At 37.5% G+C, this 8561-nt stretch overlaps 1 pseudogene; it reads left to right on the top strand.

Annotated features, from left to right (window-relative positions):
* Positions 1 to 4091: 4091 nt before the first annotated feature.
* LOC101573465 lies at positions 4092 to 4943 on the top strand (annotated as a pseudogene).
* Positions 4944 to 8561: the final 3618 nt, after the last annotated feature.

The raw sequence follows: 8561 nt of genomic DNA, 5'->3' as shown, positions 1-8561 counted from the left end.
TCTACTTCAAACTGGTGATAGTCATTTATGAAAACCCAAGAGCTAACATAATCCTAAATGGGGAAAATCTGAAATATTTTACTCTTAGATCTGGTAAAAGACAAGGATGTCCTCTATCCCCACTCCTATTCAATATAATTCTGGAATCATTAGCTACAGCCATTAGACAAGAGAAAGAAATAAAAGGAATAAGAATAGGCAAAGAAGAAGCTAAATTATCTTCATTTGCGGATGACATAATACTTCACTTAGAAGACCCAAAAAACTCCACCAAGAAGCTACTAGAATTAATACAGAAATTCAGTAGCATAGCAGGTTATAACGTCAATACCTAAAAGTCAATAACATTCCTCTACACAGACCACAAACACACTGAGAGGGAAATTATAGGAACAATACCTTTTGCAACAGCACTGAGGAAAATGAAATACCTACGAATTAATTTAAATAAAGAAGTCAAAGATCTTTTCAAGGAAAATTACAGTACTCTTAAAAAGAGATCATAGAAGATTTCAGAAAATGGAAAGATATTCCATGCTCCTGGATAGGAAGAACCAACATTGTGAAGATGGCCACACTCCCAAAGTGTGGCCATGTACAGATTTAATGCGATCCCTATCAGACTAGCATCGACATACCTCACAGACTGAGAGAAATCATTCCCAAAATTTATCTAGAACCAGAACAGACCTAGAATAGCAAAGGCAATTCTGGGCAATAAGGACAAGGAAGGAGGCATTACAATTCCTGACTTGAAACTATACGACAAGGGTAATGTGATAAAATCAGCATGGCACTGGCAACAAAATAGACCTGAGGATCAGTGGAATAGATTAGAAGATGCTAAAGCTCCTATGAACACATTCAGTCACCTTATCTTTGACAAAGGAACCAAACATACTCATTGGAAGAAAGATAGCCTCTTTAACAAATGGTGTGGGAAAAACTGGCTCTCTTCATGCCGAAATCTCAAACTTGATCCAGGTCTAAGACCATGTACTAAACTAAAGTCAAAACGGATTAAAGATCTAAACCTTAAAGCAGAGACACTAAATCTCCTGGAAGAGAAAGTGGGAAGAACTCTTAAAGACATAGGGGTAGGCAAAGAGTTCATGGACAGTAATCAAATCGCACGGGAAACAGGTGAAAGAATTATCAACTGGGACCTGCACTTATTGAGATGTTTTTCCACTTCAAAAGAAATTAGCAACAAAGTGAAAAGTCAACGCACAAACTTGGAAAATAATCATGACAAATAAATACTCAGACAATGGGTTGCTCTCTAAAATCTATAAAGATCTAAAAACACTAGGGCCCAATTTAAAGACCCAACCCAGAAATGGACATCCAATTGAGCACACACTTCTCAGAGGAAGAAATTAAAAAAGCGAATAAATATATGAAAAAATGCTCCACATCACTAGCCATCAGCAAAATGCAAATTAAAACAACACTGAGATATCTCATCCCAGAAAGAATGGCTATCATAAAGAAATTACCCAAGAACAAATGTTGGAGAGGCTGTGAGGAAAAAGGAACCCTTCTCCACTGCTGGTGGGAATGTAGATTGATGCAACTGTTATGAAAATCAGTATGGAGACTGCTTAGAAAAAGTGGACTGGAAATCCCATTTTAACCAGCTATTGCTTTACTGGGAATTTTCCCAGAGGATCTGAGAACATCATATCATAGTGATTTATGTGTGCCTATGTTTATAGCAGCACAATTTGTGATAGTCAAATCTTTTAAACAATCAAAATGCCCATCACCTGAGGAATGGTTGAAAAAGATGTGGTATTTTTACACAATGGAGTATTTTTCAGCTATTAAGAATAATAAACTCCAAGCCTTTATATTGAAGTGGATGCCACTTGAACATACACTCATAAGTTAAATAAACCAGACACACATATGTAAATATTGTATTGTCTCCCTTGTATATGAGCTCAAAAGAAGAAATACAAATAGAACGGTATAATACAAGTAAAAGGAAAGCAGGATCTGAAGGACTAACTAATCAATAGAGGGAAAGGAGAAGAGCTAGGAAAGATGAATAAGTCAAGTCATACACTTATGTGTACAAGATGGGCAAGGCAATGATCCTAAGAATCTTCAAAATATTTTTTAATCTAGGAGTAAATGTGAAAGATTCTCACCTTGACTAACTCTACATACTCATATCTGTGAACTAAGCAACTGCACTGCCGATGGTATTTTGTGATAGTAGTTTCATGCTTGGAGTGCCTGTCATTCTGGTCTTCTGAATATGGGCTGCTTGTCATGACATGCCAGTTGCTGCTATGATGTCTCTTAGGTATATGGTTGTTCAAGAAGAAGCGTGTGGTGAATGAAAGCAAGAGACTGGAAAAGGAATAATGTGGGACTGTCTTGTTTCAAGGTTGTATATGGTGAGATTTTTGGACTTATGTGTAAACATAAGGTTACAATACTTTATGCCTATTTTAAAATATATTCTAATTTTAAAATTATTTTTGTCATATTCTATAGGGACTTAAAGTTCAACATATCAATACTTGATGAAAAATGCATGCTCCATATTATGCCTAAGATGTTTGATATGCAGACAGATAGTGAGGGTAAGCTTAGTAACCTAAGTTGTATGGCAATAACAATAAGCTTGTCCTCTGGATGGTTAACAACCTAAGTTTGCAGACCAAAATTAGAGAAAAAGGAGGGATGCAAGGAAAGTCAACATTTTGGCCCTAGCCTTCCAAGGTCAGTTAAGACACAGGACATATGAGAACCTGTGCTGTAACGTCCTGTAACTCACCAGTGTCCCCAATTTTCTGATCAGGTAGATTATGGGGCCAAAGAGAAAAGTGATCAATGATTTAGAGTGTGCCTAAGGAGAGTCACTTGGAAAAAACATTCTCTTGTGCTTTCACAGAGAGCACATTGGCCAAGCAGTGGCCATGACTCATCCACATGGCTGACACTAACAAAGGTTCTATAATCTGAGGTACAGGATCTCAGGATGAATCCTGAGGGCATTTCACTTACCTTATCAGACCCAAAAGCTACAACTCCTGTTGCATCGGTCCTGCTTTACCTTGGTCTTAACCATCCAGCAGAAAAGTATAAAAATGAAATAGAAAAGGTAAAGCCATGCTGTTGTGTTGAGCTATAGGGGAACAATTTGAGCTATCAGGTCAACAACTTTTGAGCTATCAAGTCAACAATTTCTGACATTGCCAGTGAAGTGGAAGACCCAATGCTATTATGGGCTACTGGACTCTTTTGGAATATTTTGTTGAGTTTACATACCTATAATATCATTATACTATGTTTCAACTCTGAAAAAAGGAACATTTATTCCAAGCTGTGTGTTATTTCTCCTACTACTTTGCTAATTTTGTTATCTGCTTGACGTATCCTTTTAAGATAAGATGGTGTTAAATTCTGCTGTTAATTTTGTGGTCTTGGATACTGGATTTTTCATGTCCTTTAGGATTTGTTTTCTATATTTAGGTGCTCCTTTGCTTGGTGCATAGATATGTATGATTGTTACCTCTTCCTCTTGTTTATTTCCCCTAGCCAGTATATAATAGCCTCCTTTCTTTTATTTGATCATTCTTGGTTTGTAATTGAGACTGTCTGATAGTACGATTGCTATGTCTGCTCTTTTCTGAGGTGCTGGGTCACGTAGTATTGTTTTCCATCTTTTGACTTTAAGCCTGTGAATATTCTTCTGAATTAAGTATGTTTCTTGTATACAGCATATTTTTGGATTTTATTTACAAATCCACTGTGCCAATCTATTTCTCTTAATTGGTGAATTGAGTCCATTTCCATTGATGGTTATTACTGAGATGTGTTGATTCATGGTTGCCATGTTATTTACCTACTGTTTACTCTTTTTGTTCTGTGGTTTTTTTCTTTTTGCCCTAATTTATCTGTTCCTTCTATTCACTTTTGTGAAGGTCTGATTATTTTGGTACCTCTCTGGAACACTTTTCATTAGTCGGTGTAGCTTGGGCTTTGTTGCTATGAAATTCTTTAGTTGTTCTTTGTAGTGGAAGTATTTCACTTCTCTATCAAACTTGAAAGAGAGTTTTGGAGATCAGTCCAAGATGGCTGACTTTGAGGATTGGGTGCTGGATGCGGAGAAGGTATGCATAGCTGCTAAATTCATTACTCATACACCCCCAGAGGATTTTAATGAAGTATTCAGTGATGTCCTGCTACTACTTAACAATGACAATCTCCTCTGGGAAGGGGCAGCTCATGCATTTTACCAATAACATGGGTCAGTTAGCACCTGCGAAGATAGAAGTATGTGAAGATCAGGTTTAAATTACAGAGCATGGTGATCTCGGTAATAGCAGATTTTTAGATCTGACAAACAAAGTTTCCTTTAAGTTTGATCACTTATGGAAAGAAGCAAGTGACCTCCATCCAGAGGAAATCGATGGAAATTTGAAGTCTTGGAGAGAATCCTGTGACAGTGCTTTAAGAGTCTATGTGAAAGATCATTGTTCCAATGGTTTCTGTATTGTATATGATAAAATTAAAGATGGGCAAAAGATTATTATTGTATGTATCAAAAGCCACCAGTTCCAGCCAAAAAAATTTTGGAATGGTCGCTGGAGGTCAGAGTGGAAATTCACCATCACACCACCTGCAGCCCACTTAGTTGGATTTCTCAAGATTCAGGTTCAGTATTACGTAGATGGCAGTGTTCAATTGGTTAGTCACAAAGATGTACAAGATCGAAGAAGTGTGTTGAATGAAGCCCAAACTGCCAAGTTTATTAAAATGATAAAAATTGCGGAAAATGAGTATCAGCGATTAGTGAAAACTATCAGACAATGTCAGACACCACATTCAAGACCTTGCGCCGGCAGATCCCCATTACCCGCACCAAAATCGACTGGAAGAAGATACTGAGCTTTAAGATTGGCAAAGAAATGCAGAATGCTTAAAGGCTGACTGTGGCATTCTTCAGTATGTGGAAAGAAAATGATTCAACATGTGGTCATACGATAAATAAGTTATTTATAAAGAAAAGTAATATTTTGCTAGGACTTTCAAACTTAACAGATTTTCTAGCCTCATGGAATACTGTTCAACCTATAGCATTGCCTTGACCTTGCATTCTCTGCCTTGTAATTTTCTATCATGGCTATATCTACTTGTAAATTTGTTTTTTCTGTTTCATGTTGAGAGAGAGAGAGAGAGAGAGAGAGAGAGAGAGAGAGAGAGAGAGAGAGAGAGAGAGAGAGAGATCTTAGAATCACTTTACTGTGTAGAAAACTTTCCTAGGCATGAAGTCCTGCTACTATTTAGGTAATATGTTCTGTACTTTTTTACCCCTGTGCTTCGGAGCACTTGTGTTACTTCAGTGGCTTCTATTGATCCAATAGGTAAAGAGGCTGTGCTGTAAACTATAGCTAAATGGAAGATACATTCATCTTTTTACATTTGGCTGCTCTGATTATCATTTACAGCATCTCATACCTGTTAAAGCTTTGCATTAGAGTCTTTCAAGTTCATTTGGGTGGGAGCAAAAGAAATATCCTGAGAGTTCCATTATAGCAAGCTTTTCTGAGGGAACTTGTTTTTAAATCCAAAGACTTGAACCATTTCCTGCACAAGAACATGTCTGCTTTTTGGGGGATAGGGGGTTCTCTCATTGTCTCCTTCCCTATTGTAGGTTTTGAAACTTGCAATATTAGAAGAATTTCACCCATTTACCTTTTTATTTGTGTGTGTTTGTATTTAAGAACTGCTGACATACTGTGGATATAGTAAAACTTGAAAAATGTAGTGCTGAAGGAATCATGAGTATCTTGTCCTTTAGTGCTTTCTGGCAGGATTGTACTGTAAGCAAGTGAATCACAGAGCTCTATAAATCACAAAAACTAAAACCAAAGTGAAAAGAGTAACTTCCAGGCGGTATCTCTCTATTTTAACCTGTTATTTAAGGGCATACTAGTGCTTTCTAAGTAGGATGTAAATCTTGTTCCAAGTTACTCTTTTGTAGTCCTACTTGCCAAGAACTCAAAAGTAACTGTGACATAGCATTCCTTCCCAGATATATTGGCAGGTGAACGTGTGATCCCAGAACACACAGGTAAAAGAGATATGATAGGACAACCAATAATGGTGGATTCATATACATTGTTTAAACTTCTATGACCAGGCCTTAAAGGGAGGTCAGTTTTTTAAAAAAACCAAGAAGTGTCTTCCTACCTATTTCCAGATACGTGTTTTTAAAAATGGTGCTTATGCTTCAGGTTTGGTTTTTGTTCAGTAATGCAGTCATGCAAGAGTTTGTTTCTAAGTGAAAGCTGTGTTAGCCTTTTTTGTCTTTTTCAAAGAAAACATATTTATATTATTTCTATTCATACTGTCCATCCATTATACAATACTATCTTCTGTATCAGGTAGTCCAATAGAAATATATTTGTTGAGAGAGAGAGAGAGAGAGAGAGAGAGAGAGAGAGAGAGAGAGAGAGAGAGAACATTTTGTAGGGTGTAGTCTGGGCTGGAAATTGTTTTCATAGAGGACTTGAAGTACTCTGCTCCATGCTCTTTTTGCCTTCATGCTTTGTGAAGAGAAGTCAGCCGTAATTCTGATGGGTTTTCCTTCAAATGTGATCTACTTCTTTTCTCTAATGGCTTTCAGTATATTATTCTTGAGCTGGATTTCTGGCATCTTGACTATTAGATGTCTCGGTGTGTTTTTAATTGGATTGAGGTGACTTGGCATTCTGTATGCTTCGTTTACCTGAATATCAGATTGTTTCCTCATATTTGGGAAGTTTTTCTGCTATTACTTCCATCCAAATTGTTTTTATATCATTTGTATTGACTCCTTCTCTCTCATAGATACCTATTAATCTCACATTGTTCATCTTTGCATCGTATTGCAGGAGGTGAATTACTTTTTTCCCTCATCCTAGTTGTTTTGAAGAGATCCTCTCTCACCTTTTCACTAGCTGTACCAGCGTCTTCAAGATCAAAACTCTGTCTTCACTTTTTCACAGAAATGGTTTGGCAGGCTTGTGATTGAGATTTTAATTTCCTCTATATATCTTTGACTCTGCTTCATGTGATCTATTTCTTTCCTGTGTTGCTCATTGAAAGAATCTGTCATATTTCTAATCTTTATTTTTTTAATCAATGTCTTCTTTAGATTCAGTTATTAACTCTTTTACTGCAGTGTTTTCTTTCAGATTGGGTTTCCCCCATATGTTTCTGTATTAGATTCTTTACTTCAGATGCTATGAATTCAGAGATTTATTTTTTTTATTTCCTCAATTAATTCTGCTTTGAGTTCCTCTATAACTTTCTGCTGTTGTTTTTTTTTTTTCACTTCTGAAGCTGTTATTTCATTCTTTTCAGCTGAGCTAGTGTCCTCTGCACTTTTTTATGGGTGGGCTCGAGGTCTGAGATTGCATTTTTCTCCTTGTCTTTGTCATTTCATGTAGCACTGACTTCTGACATTTGTTGTAAAGCTTTAGTACAGTTGTAACCTTGCACCTACTGAATGTCAGTTGCAGATCTATTTAGTTAGAGTTTATGCAGTTATGCCTGTCCTGGGTCTAGCTGTTGTGTTCAGCCCCTTCCTGCTGCAGCCCTTGGAAGTGAACCTGTTGTGCCCCTCTGGCACCACAGTGAATCTGTGTCACCCCTCTGTTGTACCCCTGCCCCAGGGAGCAGAGGGGAGCGCAGAAGCTCTCCCACACACTAGCCAGTTCTGGGTTTGGGCTGGATCTGGGGTTCCCAAGAGAGTTGAAGATGTTCTCAATCACTTGGTGGGCTTAGGGTCTGTGGCTCCAGAGGGCTGCAGGGGTCCTAATGACACAGTAGAGAGTCTCACTCATGCAGGTGCCTGAGTTTTGCTCTGGAGGTGTCCCATGGGTGCAAAAAAGCCAGAAGCTCTACCACATACTCGCCATCCCTGGGCTGGGCTGGATCTGGGCTGTTTGTACCTTTTATCTTCTGAATTTATTATACTTTCTTTCTTCTTCCAATTTTACATACATATATCTTATAATATGAACAATTGTTTTGAAGACAACACTGTATATTATAATGAATATTGTGAAATTCATCATACTTTATTAAGTGAAATAAAATATGACTTATAATTTTTGTTTTAATTCTAATATGTACTCTTTAAAACAAAAATTTGAACTAACGCTTGAGGTCAGGTGGAGGCCTCATTCTGGATGGTAAAAGGGAACTTTACAGTAATGATAGAGTTCTTTCATTTACTCCATGGATTGAATCCAATTTCAACCTCTCTGCCAAGAAACAGCTTGCAAGCCCGAACAGATTGTTTACAAGGATTGAGGAGCATACTCTGTTCTTGCCTGGCTTTCTCTTAACCCAACATATGTGATGGATTTTGAGCTTTAGCTGCTCCCAACAAAACCAGCAAAGTTTCCTTTCTCTGAAATCTGTATGGCAAATAAAGCTGTTCTTCTTGGAATTTTAAATGGCTTTGATTTTCAGACTCAAACAGCACTGCCTTTGACTCCACATGCATGTGGAGTGACTTCGTGATAATCGAGACAGAGCTGAGCTTGGTG

Source organism: Octodon degus, unplaced genomic scaffold (genome assembly GCF_000260255.1).
Source record: "Octodon degus isolate 3935 unplaced genomic scaffold, OctDeg1.0 scaffold00428, whole genome shotgun sequence".
NCBI classification, from domain to species: domain Eukaryota; kingdom Metazoa; phylum Chordata; class Mammalia; order Rodentia; family Octodontidae; genus Octodon; species Octodon degus.
The sequence above is the reverse complement of the archived record's forward strand: the minus strand, read 5'-3'. Positions and strand labels throughout refer to the sequence as shown.